This window comes from Oryctolagus cuniculus, chromosome 1 (genome assembly GCF_051225735.1).
Source record: "Oryctolagus cuniculus isolate XC-2025 breed Fujian yellow rabbit chromosome 1, ASM5122573v1, whole genome shotgun sequence".
NCBI lineage: Eukaryota > Metazoa > Chordata > Mammalia > Lagomorpha > Leporidae > Oryctolagus > Oryctolagus cuniculus.
In genome coordinates, this window is record NC_142867.1 from 176,525,012 (window position 1) to 176,539,047 (window position 14,036).

The following is a 14,036-nucleotide window of genomic DNA, read 5'->3' on the forward strand; positions in this document are numbered from 1 at the left end:
CTCACCTCCCTTTCCAGCGCTGGTGCATAGACTCACCAGTTGAGCCATGGCGCCCAAGCCATGGGCGCCCATGCCCTCCACGTAGGTCCACCATGTCCCTCTAATTCCAGAAGAGTTTCCTCTGCAGTTTTTTCCCTAACTCTTCCCTGAGACTACAGTATCTCCACTTTTATTAAACTATCTTTTGCTGGACTATCAGTGAATTCCCTCCCTATTCCGCCATCTTGGAGCCCTCCTTGCCTTTCTTTTATTAGGTGTTTTTAGAATATCAAAAAAAAAGCAAAAATAAATGTCTTATAACAAAGCTGTGATTCATTAAGCATTTCATATTGCTTTAAAATCTAATACTTCATTATAGTGTGTTTAGACAAAATACATAAATAATTAAAATTAGCAAAGTTACTCTATTGAAATGATAGTAAATCTTGGTTCTGTTACTGTAAGAATTTGGAAGCCCAATCTTCCATTATTTATATGTTGAATTAAACCTGTTATGGCTTCAAGAAACAGAAACCTTTCAACTGTACCAAAAGAGAAGGGGTCTTGCTAAGGCAAACTTCCAAACACACAAATAAAAAGTATTGTCAGTTCTTCTCCTAGCTACAGCTAGATGGATGAAAGAAACAGAATTAGTCATTGGTCTCCCAAGAGTCATGAAATGTCCTCACTCCATTTCTCAGAGTGTGCATGCTTTATTTTAGCTCTAGTTATCTTGTTATTGCCTGTCTGTTCTTTCTTTTTTTATTTATTTTTTATTTATTTGACAGAGTCAGATAATGAAAGAGAGACACAGAGAGAAAGGTCTTCCTCCATTGGTTCACTCCCCAAATGGCTGCTATGGCTGGAACTACGCTGATCCGAAGCCAAGAGCCAGGTGCTTCCTCCTGGTCTCCGATGTGGGTGCAGGGGCCCAAGCACTTGGGCCATCCTCCACTGCCTTTCCACGCCACAGCAGAGAATTGGACTGGAAGAGGAGCAACCAGCACTAGAACCTGGCACCCATATGGGATGCCGCACCCCAGGTGGAGGATTAACCAAGTGAGCCACAGCACCAGCCCTCCTGTCTATTCTTTCACTAGACCGACTTCCACTGCTTACAGCTGGTCCTACATGGTGAGCCCAAGTCACTCTCCTTGTATGGATCCAATACTTCCATTTGCCAGCTGCAGCTCTGACAGTCAAATGAGCTAGCATAGCTAGTCTTATTGGAGTGCACGCTTCTCAGTGTTCCGTTATAGGGAGGAGGCACATGGGCAGTTTCTATATCCATCTTTTATATTTTAACATAGCTTAAAATTTGGAAATATTAAATTTATTTCATTATAAAAATTCTAGAAATGGTAGCTCTACAAAATCTTCCTGGGAAATGCTGGAAAATCTAAAGATTCATTTGACTTATCCTTTGTGTTTGGTGTCTTTTAGTTCAAGAGAAAGTGAATTGGCCTGAGATATTCTAGCCAGGTAATGAACTCACTGGTCTTGGGGTAGATTGTGTATCTCTGATATACTGCATCGTACTGGAAAGAAGGATCATGTGGAACTTGACCTATTCTTTCAGTGGGGAATATGGTTGATATAGCTCCCAGAAAGGAACATGTGAGTGGTTAAGTCCTCCCAACTCATGCACCAACCATGTTAACTATGCAGGTGAAGCAATCGAGCTTCAAAAAGATGTTGGCTCAAATTTGAGGAAAGGGGTACTATTTAAATGCCAAGAATTGAGAAGAAAGCATTCAGGGTATTAAATATTTTAAAAAGTATCTAACATGGAGTTTGTTAAGTACATTTTGTGGATAAGGGAAATGCTAATGGGTTTATAGCAGATCTGCTCTTGAGGTAGTGCCCAAAGTGGTGCTGCACCCAAAGTTAAAGTCTTTGAACGTTTCTGTTGGGATAGAATTCTTGGCTGAAAGCTGTAAATTGCACAAAATATCTACCAATAAGGAGGAGTGACTGTAATCTGTAAGAAACAATGGAGCTACTGGTCTGCTCCAGGTCTTAGCAGATTTTCTTGCAGACTTGGCTTTCCAGCTTGAAAGGGAGGACAAATAAGTTTGCATCTATCACTAAAAATATTCGCAAAACGTGGTTGGATAGATCTTTCTGGTTTTGCTTGCTTTCAAAGAAAAAACTTTTCCTTGGAGTCAAAAAGAAGTGAGGGCTAGGGAGGAGAAGGGTTTGTTTCAGATGAGGTACTAGGGAATATGGAGGAGAGAGGTGGCTGTGGGGGGCAATAAAATTTAGATTTCTTTATAATTTTACTTCTCAAGCTCATTCCCTATGACCTCTTCATAACTTATCTTAGACCCTGGGAGAGGAAAGGTGGGATGAGACGCTCCCAGCATCGACAGAGATGGAGCGGAAGTTTTTGATGTCACTAAAGCTTGATCTATCAGAAAAAACTGTCCCTAATGTGAGGGAAGAGAATTCTTTGTGGAATTCTCTCTTCCCCCAGGCCAACACCCTCATGCGGTAGTTACATGATTTCTCTGCCAGGTGACCCGGATGGGATGGTGTGCAGCATCTTTGCGGTTTCCATTCATTTCTCCTGTTAGGGCTTACAGTCTTTATGCCACATGGATTTGTGGCGAGCCTGGGGATTTCTCCGCCTAGGCCTGCTGAGACAGCTCCTGGTATGCCTATTTTGACTTCTCTCTCAGTCCTATCTTCCCCACAGTTGTCGGTTTATTTTGCCTTCGGGCTGCACAGGGCCTCTCCCTTCCTGTTAGTGCTTTGTCACTGCTCAGTCAGCAAGTTATCAAGCCTCCGCTCTGTAGTCTTTTTCTCCTCTTCCCACCTCGCTCTCAAGAACACTTCCAGGAGTATTCATGAGTCGCCCATTCGTCCTCTGGAGGTGTCTGTTGTGTATTCTGTAAGACACAGGAAGAGTTGTTTTTTTGTAACTTTCCTGTAGGCTGCGAGGAACCTCAGAGGCCTCGCTGAAGGAGGAGAACCCGTTCGCAGGGCTCACATAGGCCAGAAGTTATTGGCTTCGTGAAAGCTGTGACTTTGTTTTGAGAACCTGTGTGAGTCTGTTATTGCTGTGTCCCCCAGAGGCTAATCACTCCGAGGGAGTTTGATCGTGGCCTGTCTGAGAGAACACTGCAGAGCCTTTGTCTCCTTGCTGCCTGCCCACCAACACTGTGTGCTTCTCCTGCCTGCGGCTGCCAGCCCTTCCCCAGTCACCCTCTCTGGGACAGAGCCAAGCAATCACACCACGATCTCACAGGGGTAGAAGCGGCAGGAGATTTGCAATTTTGAAGTAAATTCATCACACTGCCTCAAAACACAATATTATTATAGCTTGCCCTCAATTTGTTTTTGTCTCTGTTTTCATGAATGTTTCCCCATATATGATTTTGAAAACTTTTTTTCATTCTTCTATTATGAAATACAATACACATTTAGGAAAAGTACATAAAACATTGGTTTAAGGTAATGAAATAGTATAAAGCAATCAGCTATGTAACTGCCACTTTATTATTTGAAATGCTACTTTTCTTCCACCAGTAAAAAGTCCTTCAAAATCGGTCCCTTTTGACTTAGAAAGATAAGTATCAATGTATAAGTGAAAATATTGATTTGACTTTTAATGTCTTAATGATGCAATTGTTGTTTTATGTTCATGTATTTTGCTGAGCAACTAACCCTTTATTTGACTGTGGATAAACCACTTCATCATTATTTGAGACAGAATTTTTATTCCAGGCTACCTTCCTTCATGAAACTGCTATACTCCAGGACTCACCTCTACTACTGTGAGGCTTAACCCATGAAAAGCCACTGAATCTCTATATTATGGTAAGCAAAACACAATTCTTTGCTGGCGCTGCGGCTCACTAGGCTAATCCTCCACCTTGCGGCGCCGGCACACCTGGTTCTAGTCCCTGTCGGGGCGCCGGATTCTGTCCCAGTTGCCCCTCTTCCAGGCCAGCCCTCTGCTAAAGCCTGGGAGTGCAGTGGAGGATGGCCCAAGTGCTTGGGCCCTGCACCCGCATGGGAGACCAGGGGAAGCACCTGGCTACTGGCTTCAGATCAGTGTGGTGTGCTGGCCGCAGCACGCCAGCCATGGTGGCCATTGGAGGGTGAACCAATGGCAAAGGAAGACCTTTCTCTCTGTCTCTCTCTCACTGTCCACTCTGCCTGTCCAAAAATAAATAAATAAAAATAAAAAAACACAATTCTTTGTATTTACAAAGTAAAACAGCAGTAAAATGTCCAAGAATATCTAAATATCCCACATGAGTTACTTTTAGAGCATTCTAAGTTTAAGGTCATTCTTCTCATTCCCAGGAGTAACTCTACTACAGTGAAATTTTTCATTCCCATAAAGATGTGTTGATTCTCTGCTAAGCATTGTTCTAGATGCTTGATCCATACAAGTGAAAACATAAGGATGCTTGCTCTTATGGAAGAGACTATAATATTGAATGTAATACACAAATAAATTATACAATATAATAGATGGTGATGAGTACTACTGAAAAGAGAGAACACAGTTGAGTACCAGAATTGAAAATGCAGGGTAGGAGTAGGGGGGCAGATTGATGTGTTAAACAAGGTTGTCAGGATAGGAATTCATGAGGGGCCAGAGATGTGGCGCAGTGGGTTAACACTCTGGTATGAGGCACCGGCATCCCATATGGGCGCTGGTTTGAGATGCGGCTGCTCCACTTCCTATCCTGCTCTCTGCTATGACCTGTGAGGGCGGTGGAGGATGGCCCAAGTCCTTGGGCCCCTGTACCCATGTGGGGGACCTGGAAGAAGCTCTTGGCTCCTGGCTTTGGATCGGCACAGCTCCGGCTGTTGCGGCAAACTGGGGAGTGAGCCATCGGGTGGAGGACAGACCTCTCTTTCTCTCTACCTCTCCTCTCTGTATAACTCTGACTTTCAAATAAATAAATAAATCTTTTTTAAAAAAAAGAATTCATGAAAAGACAGAATATGATCAAAGGATTGAAAAAGGAGGGGGAGTCAAGCCACATAATGACTGTGGAAAGAATATTCCAGAACTAGTAGAAGGGACAGCTTGAGCAAAGGCTTTAAGGTATAGCATGTCATATGTATTTCAGAAAAAGTATCTAGAGCAGAGAGAACAAGCTATAGAGAAGTTGAAGAAAAGATCAGAAATATGAAGACCAGGTCATATAAGAACTCTGTAGTTCACCGTCAGGATTTTGGATTCTATGCTTGTAAAATTGTGAGCCCTTTTAGCTTTTAATCAAAGGAAGGTATAACTTATTTAACATCATCATTATTATTATTAATTATTTGTGAGGCAGAGAGACAAAGAGAGAGATGAAGAGATAAAGTGACCGACAGAAAGAGCTCCTCTCCTCTGGTTCACTCCCCAAATGGTTGCAACAATTGAGACTAGACTGAGGCTAGAGTTAGGAGTTAGGAACTCAGTTCAGGCCTCCCAAATGAGAGGCAGGAAGCCCATTTCTTGAACCAGGATCACTTCCTCCCAGAGTTTGCACTGGCAGGAAGTTAAAGTCAAGAGCCAGAGCCAGGAACTGAACCAACTCACTCTGATGTGGGATGCAGGGGTCATAACTGCTCGTCTAAATGCCTGCTCCCTTTATTAAGCTATGGGTTCTCAGCTCCAGATTTATTCTTTTTTTAAAGACTTATTTATTCATTTGAAAGTTGGAGTTACATAGAGAGAGGAGAGGTAAAGAGAGAGAGAGAGGTTTTCCATCTGCTGGTTCACTCCCAAATTGGCCACAACAGCTGGAACTGTGCTGATCTGAAGCCAGGAGCTTCTTCTGGATCTCTCACGTGGGTGCAGGGGACCAAGGGCTTGGGCCATATGCTACTGCTTTCCCAGGTGACAGCAGAGAGCTGGATTGGAAGTGAGGCAGCCAGGACTCGAACTGGCACCCATATGGGATGCCAGCACTGCAAGTGGCAGCTTTACCCACTACACCACAGCGTCAGCCCCCAGATTTATTTTTTATACTAGACTTTAGGAATGGGAATCTGCAAACTTTATTTTGTAAGTGGATCCTTATCAGGCTTTGCCAACAGGGGGTTTTAGAGAAGGCAAGAATGAAGGAGAAAGAAGGGAATTTTTTTCTCTAGTCGGCACCTTGTGGGTTTCCTTTCCGCTTTTTTGCTCCCAGCAATGTTTCTTCAACCCAGAGGTAGTTACTTCTTGTGGCAGGGATGTTCAGTGTTTGGAGGAGTCCAGAACTAGCCTCAACACCCTCTCAGAAACATCAGCATCTGCCACTCCACGCTTCTCCTTAGAGACTGAGCAGTGATGTCCTAATATTTCTGGCTTCTTGCCTCTATCCCCTCAGCCATTGAAGCTACTTCTTCTTATATTTTTTTAATGTTTATATCTTTATTTGTACCTACTTGAAAAGCACAGTGACAGAGAGATAGAGAGACACAGAGTATGAGACAGGGAGAGAGATCTTCCACAATAGCCAGGGCTGGGCCAGGCCAAAGCCACGAACCCAGACCTGTATCTGAGTTTTCTCTATGTTTGGCATGTGGCCAAACACCTGAGCCATCTTCTGCTGGCTTCCAGGACTCTTTAGCAGTAAGCTACATAAAAAACAGAGAAGTCGGGACCGGTGCTAAAGTACAGAGGGTAAAGCCGCTGCTTGTGGCACCAGTTTCCCCAATGGGCACCAGTTTGAGTCCTGGCTAGTCTACTTCCAATCCAGCTCCCTGCTGATGTGCCTGGGAAAGCACTGGAAGATGGGCCAAGTCCTGGGGCCCCTGTATCCAATGGGAGTCCTGGAAGAAACTCCTGGCTCCTGGTTTTGAACTGGCACAGCTCCAGCCTTTGTGGACATTTGGGGAGTGAAGTTATGGATGGAAGATTCTCTCTCTCCTTCTCTCTCTCCCTCTCCCTCTCCCTCTCCCTCTCCCTTTTTCCTTGTAACTCTACCTTTCAATAGATAAATGAATCTATATATATACATATATGTATATATATACATATGTATATATGTTTATATATAAGAAAGAGAAAAGCCAGGAATTGAATTGGCACTCAGATATGGGATGTGGGCATCTCAAGTGGTGGCTTAACCTACTCTGCTCCAACATCTACCCTTGTTTCCCTCTGTTTCTACTTCCATTATATTTATTTTCACCTGTGCAGGTTCTCAGGCAATAAGTTTATTCTAGTTACCAATAATTTGCATTATAGTCTCTCTGTTAACACACAAATGTGATTCCTCTGTTCTGAATGGGCCCTGATTAATATAAACAATCACTGTGCCTGTTGTGTTTAGAATACACTATGTGGAAGCAAAGTAAAAATAGAGAAAGATACTGGAAGACTCATGTGTAATCCAAGTGAGAAATGCTCAGATTAGGAAGATAGCAATGGAAGATCTTGGCAGCTAAATTTTGGATATATGAGAATTATGAAGAGAGAAGCAGATTGATTTTCCTAAAATTGAAATTCGAATGGTGAAAAAGAGAGACTCAAAGGTAGTTCCATGTGTTTTGTCTGTTTGTTTTTAGCTTGGGTAAGTAAAATTCACTTACCATCAACCAAGATGGGTAAAATTACAGGCAGAGTAAATTTGTGGAAAATAATGAAAAGTTCAGTTTTAGTCATATTACTTGGACATTAACAGAGTTGTCAAATAGGCAGTTGGATATAACCACAGAGCTCATTTTTGTCCTTTTCTCTATGGCCCTAGGCCATAATCACACCTTTTGCAACACTAGAAATATTTATTGAATGATTTATGCTTTTAAATTATTTTCAAGAATTTAAATCATTCAGTTAGAAACACAGATGTTGAAATGAGACAGAACTCGGTTTGAATGCTGGCTTCTTGGGTGATCTGCCATACTGAGTAAGATGTACAACCTAAGTCTCAATTTCATCAACTATAAAAATTAGGATAATAAGAGCAAACTTGCACAGTAATTAAAAAGTAGAAGTTAAAGCACATACAGTGGTGAATACAAGGTAAAATTTGAGGATAAAATGTCCTCCTCAGTTTCCTTATTTATAAAATTGTTAGTGACATCTATTTCCTAGGCTCCTTTTGAGTATGTCAGAATAGTATGTGCAAATCACCCAACACAGGGCCTCCTATATAATGGGTGCTCAATAAATCTGAGTTTCTCTCTTTACATGCTACTTCACTGAAAGTGGATACTCACAACATCTCTTTCATGTATGAATTTTACAGCATTTTTCAGGCTGATAAACAAAGATGACATTAATAAGTGTTAATAACAACAAAATAAAATTTTGTACCCAAGAGCTGGTAGCTGACTGCATGCCACAAATGGGCTGTAATTGTAGATATCTTTGCCTTCATGGCTCTTCCTTCTTATCCATTATGTCTCATTTCTGATTGACTGTACCAGACTCTTTGGGGATCAGATGAGAAGTCCCAGAGAATGACAATACATTTCTAAGAGACTACTCTACCTTCTTAAATTAGGTCAGAGTATTGTTGAGCTGCTGTGTCCCGATGTCATCAGATAGCTGTGTGCAGGCGCTTATCTCCCATGCAAAAAGAATTTGAGGAAAAGATGTAGATAAAGGTTAACAGATGAATTAGATTTATTTGCATGGAAGTACATACTCAAGAGAGAATGAGGGCATGCACAAGGGTTAGCTGCACTCAGTAAGGTTTTTGGTCATCCATTGATATAATCTAGAGGCACAGGGTGTAGTATCTAGAGCAGTGTTTACTTCAATATTTGTAGAAGGTAGAGTTTGGGGTAGATTTTAATACTATCCATTTCCTTGCCCTTTTTTGGAAATCTTGGAAGTGTCATGGTGTCAGGGGCATATGGGTATAGGAGTATCAGCTATAGTCATTTTAGTAAATTATAGTATAACTAGCTAAAGATCATCTTGGGTATACAGTTGTCAGCCATGTTGGTTATTTTTGGCTTGTGCTGGTTTTGAGCAGTGATTTTGCAGAAGTTACAGCTTTCTGCTGCATGGAAAGGGGAGGGGTTTAGGGTAGAGAAAGTGGGGCTGCAGGGAGGGGATAATCAAGACGAACAAATTTATTGAGAGTTTGTGATTAGGTACAACTAACTACCACCTCTTTACCAGACTCTGAATACCTAATGCCCAGCTATGGTGTTTCTGCAGGTAAATATGTTTCTGCAGGAATATGGCATTTTGATTATGGAAATCCAAGCTCTACTTCTTGTTAGCTGTGATTTTTGAACAAGCTACTCAACCTCTCAGAGCCTGCTTTTCACGTTTTAAATCAGAATACTAATAGAGCTGAGTGAGAATGAAAGGAATTGACACCTGTAAAACAATCTAGAGGCCAAACTAGAAGCTTGATGTTAGCAGTTAATATTAAAAAATCTACAGTTTATTTGTAAGAAAAATCATTTCGACAGTTAGTGCTAAGCTGAGTGTTACTGCTAAAATGTGAAATAAGAGTTGGAAAAATAATGGCCTGGGTCACAGAATTCAAGAGTGATATTAAGGAAGGAAATAATGAATATCAGCCTTAGATAATAGAGAGGAAATTTGGTTACTTCTGTTTTTATTTTGTTATTGTTATTTTTGGAATGAGGACAAGGAGACCCAGAGATGACAGTAGTATAAGAAGAAGAAATATTCAGCAAGAGATGCCAAATTTTTCTGGAGATCTACCTTATTATCTTATGATACAAAAACTAGTTTTATCTGTTATTGGGTGGGTGAGTTGTTATCTTCCTACTACATCACTTTAATGACAAATCTTTTGTCCATTAATCCCATGTTAAATTTTTTAGTTTTGCAAAGAAGGTGGGAGTGAGTCCCTTTTCTTTGGCCACTTATATCACTACCTTTATTATGTAATATAGATGTTGAAATAATCTCATTTGGATAAGTTCATATTTTCTTTGAGCTATTGGTTTCCAAAACCATGACTACAGTCACAACTGGAGAATAATTTTAGTGGATCCCATATAATGCAAAAGAAGGCATCAGATGTTTACTATTCAAAAGATTACTTATTTCTTTTTAAAAACACAGATGACTACAAACTTGGTTGAGATATTTCCCAGTACAAATCATCAATGAGGTAAATAAAAGTCTTTCATTGCAGAGGAACATTGCTTATCACTCAAACTTTGAGAAATGAGGGGAAACGTTCCAGTTCTACAGATTTTAGTTCTCCTGTAATTCACTGTGCTTTTAAAATGAGCAGCTTGGCAACATAAAAGTTTAGACTCACATTTCTATCAATCATCAGTTTGTCCCTTATGTTGACAGCTTCTGTACAAAATTGGAGGATTTCAAAGTGTTCCAGCAACAAAATATAAGAAATTGCAAGAACACATAAATTTCAAGTGTTTTCTACCTACGTCAGCAACATCTTAGCAAAATACAGACAGGATATCCAAGTGCCAAGATGGAAAATAAAATGAAAAGGTAAACAGCAAAACAGAATTCAAAATAAGGGGTGTCCTTGGGTAACCATACTAATTACTGAGAGATGCCATTTTGGTTCCCTAAGCTGCTTGTTAGTAACGTAAGTGAAGACAAGTTAAGCTGGAAATATAAAGAAGTGCCAAGTTCAAAACCAAGGAAAAGACAAAAAAGTACTATTTTGAACAAATGCTCTATCTTTCGCTGGTCCGCTATTGGGTAGTTACAGTGATATGGGCCCAACAATTTGTGAAGCGTTATGAATAAGATCAAGATGAATGAGATTTGGTACCTGCCCTCAAGGGACTTATCATTTGTTAATAGTTTTGCTATCAGAAGCAGTAAACTACATTTTAAAAGTACTAAATCCAAATGTCAGTATAGAGTAGATAATAGAAAGCCACCATAAAGTTCATATACAATGGTTTACACAGCAGGACCACCAGTCTAATCATCTCCAGGATCTAAAAAGAAATATCCATGGGACCATTTTCCTCCCAAATTTTCTCTAACTTGCCTCCTGGAGTATCTGTTAAGCACTTTGTGACCCTTAGAAGGAGCAAGTCAACTTTTTCATGAATAGCCTATTCATACACTCATTCTGGACTTTTATATGAACTTTTACCATCTCTAATTATTTTTTACAAGTGATACGAAGTGGGGGGGGAGGTGAAAAAGTAAAAGAACTTTTAAAATCTACTTCTTAAAACATCATGTAGTTTCACTTTTCTCTTTCATTTAGTCTGAATGCCTTGGCTATTGCCTGTATATTGTACTTGTAACCATCAGTTAAATTGATGAATAGCAGAAATAGTAAACTTAATAGATTGTGCCTGATATTTTGCTCTTGAGCTAATGTTCTTCTAAATTAGTTAGGTTTAAATGACTATGTCTTTCTTTACAACTGCTTCGAATTCTAAAACCCCTGCACATAGATTAAGAATGTTTGAAGGAAATGGAGCTAGAGGAAAGAGCTGATTGTTAGAGTAATATCTTAATGCATTGTGATTGCTTTATTGCTTGGAATTGATTTTTTTCCCTTGTTCATTTTCACAGGTGCTCCCATCGTGACAATAATTTAGAAAACTGCAAAATACCTCCTGCTCACAGCTTTCCATATTCATTTTCCATACATTTTAACAGAAATCTAAATTTTGCTAATTGTGAAATGTTTTACACCCTATAAAAACTTTTTTGAGTGCTAGTAATAATCCCTTTGCCTTACCTGCATTCTTCAAATCTATTGGATTTAAGTGACTACAGTTATATTTATACTTAAAATCTGTAAATACACATATGACAGTCCTTCAAAAAACTTGAGGAAATGGAATTAAATGATAACTCTATTTTGGTGCAAAGTGTTGAAATCCATGCAAAATATTTTCATAATAAGAATATGAGTAGTTTAAAAAATTTGTCTTCTAACAGATCCCAATAGTGATGATGGACATGCAAAGGCTCACATTGGGCCTCAGTGTGCAGGCACGAGGGCACCTGATACATAGCTGATCATTTCCTGGCATTATCCTCAGGTAAAAATGACCTAGCAAGAGTAGGAAGGTGGAACTGTAAGGTCGGTGGGTAAAATGAACAATAATGTTTCCACAATCATTGTTCTCATTTTGAATCCATGCTTTTCTTCTGACTTTCTGAAACACACCAGGGCTTTATTCATCTGCTGGCTCTGTTTGTGGTTTACAGAGGTGTCATTGTTCTTAGCCACATCCTGTTTTCCCTTAGATGGCCTTTAAGGTTCAGTGGGAGTGACCAGAGGGTCAACTTTGTTGTCTTTAATAGTGGAGGAAAACACTGGGTAGTTCAGGAAAACTGGAATGCAACCATAAAGTGCTCCTTTTAACTTCAGTTTTGAAAATGAACTTTAATTTCCAGTAATCGAGATTGCTGTACAAACTCAGATCATTACCTGGTAGATGATATTTCTCACATCTAGAAGAGGCACAATTATTTGTGGCTGGTATTAGTCTGTTGTCTTTAAATATAGATCAGTTTTCACTTGTTTGCATCCTTCTAAAAGGTCATCTGCTTATAAAGTATTTCGGGGAAAGGAGAGTTTACATTGTTCCTGCTATACTGTTAGACTTTCTTCTGTGGCTCCTGTGTCAGTGAAGGGGTCCTGGGACAGCCATCAATGTGATGTGGAGAATACCTGCTAGTAGAAGGAACTCAAAAAAAAGTGTGTGAGCACAGAGTGAATCTCTTCCCTCTGATGGCTTCATCCCCTGCCCTGTAAAATCTGTGTTAGATGTTACAACATAAGTGATGGTATTTAAAACTGTATACATGTAAGATTATTCTCATAGTTCAAGAACAAGAACCCACACACTAAAGCCTTTGCAGTTGGTTGGAAACAAGGACCCACCCACTAAAGTCTTTGCAGTTGGTTGGATTTTCTGGGTATATCACAATCTTGCTGTGCTTCCCTTCAGTCTATGACTTCTTATCTCCCTTAAGGAAACATCCAACCCAATACAGAGCCTTGGTCCCTTGTTCTAGTTCCACCTGTCTCGCCATTCCCATAGCACATTTCCCAAAATCTGAGATGAGTATCCATTGGGTTTTCCTCTCCAATGTCAAAAAGAACTGCTTGAAATGGCCATCGGTCCCCCAAGACTGGCCCACTTGGATATTACTCCATTAGTGAATGCTATAGTTTTGTCCTTTTAAAAAAAAAGATTTATTTATTCATTTAGTGAATTACTTATTTGAAAGTCAGAGTTATACAGAGAGAGAAGGAGAGGTAGAGAGAGAGGTCTTCCATCCAGTGGTTCACTCCCCAATTGGCCACACTGGCCAGAGCTGCACCATTCCAAGCTGTACCAATCTGAAGCCAAGAGCCAGGAGCTTCTTCTAGGTCTTTCACTTGGATGCAGGGACCCAAGTACCTGGGCCATCTTCTACTGCTTTCCCAGGCCATAGCAGAGGGCTGGATTGGAAGTTGAGTAGCACCAGCACCCATATATAATGCCGACACTGTAGGCGGCAGCTTTACTCTCTATGCCACAGTGCCAGCCCCTGGAGTTGTCCTTTATTAAGTGTCCAACAAGCACCTTTGGGTCAAATTTATATTTCTTCAAAGTTAAGTTCAGCACAAATTTTCAATCTAAAATTTTAAAGCAAAATATATACATTTACTCTATATTAAGCAAGTTACTACATTACTATAACAATGAATTCCTTTCTTTTTATGCCTTCCAGCTATTCAAGTCTTCTCTGAACACACACACGCATGCATACACACACAAGCTGAAACCACTTAATAGATCCTCCTTTAGCTACACAATGACTCAGCTGAAATTTTTGCAATCACTTCCCAATTGCCTGACTGGGGTGGAGCGGTAGGGTTTTATGTTTTCCTCTTCCTGTTATAGTTGCAAGGAAAGCTGCCTGTGAGTCAGTCTACAACAGGTTAATGTTCACCGCACATGAACAGTTGATCCAGCTTGAAATAAGAAGAACTCAGTGAAAACTCCAGCTCAACCACTACATGACATTTGATTTCGCAGAGTTTCCGTAAGTCCTTAGTGACTCAATTTCTGTTCGTATGCATTGCAACTACTTATAATTCTTGTCCCATGGTTATATTAAGGTTAAGTGACAATTTAAGTGAGAACAGTTAGCAAAACTCCCAAGACATGATAAG

The 14,036-nt window shown here is 40.2% G+C and overlaps 1 long non-coding RNA gene across 5 annotated transcripts in view; it reads left to right on the plus strand.

Moving 5' to 3' along the window:
* The window catches only part of LOC103347814 (uncharacterized), a 174,224-nt gene that overhangs the window by 135,899 nt on the left and 24,289 nt on the right, over positions 1 to 14,036 (plus strand). For 3 of the 5 annotated variants that reach the window (XR_016223620.1, XR_016223623.1, XR_016223622.1), the window contains exons 2-3: positions 3,709 to 3,801; positions 13,765 to 13,906. This is a non-coding gene — a long non-coding RNA (uncharacterized LOC103347814). Of the gene's footprint in view, positions 1 to 3,708; positions 3,802 to 11,774; positions 11,908 to 13,370; positions 13,907 to 14,036 lie in introns of those variants that run through there. The other 2 variants (XR_016223624.1, XR_016223625.1) reach the window with 2 other exon arrangements.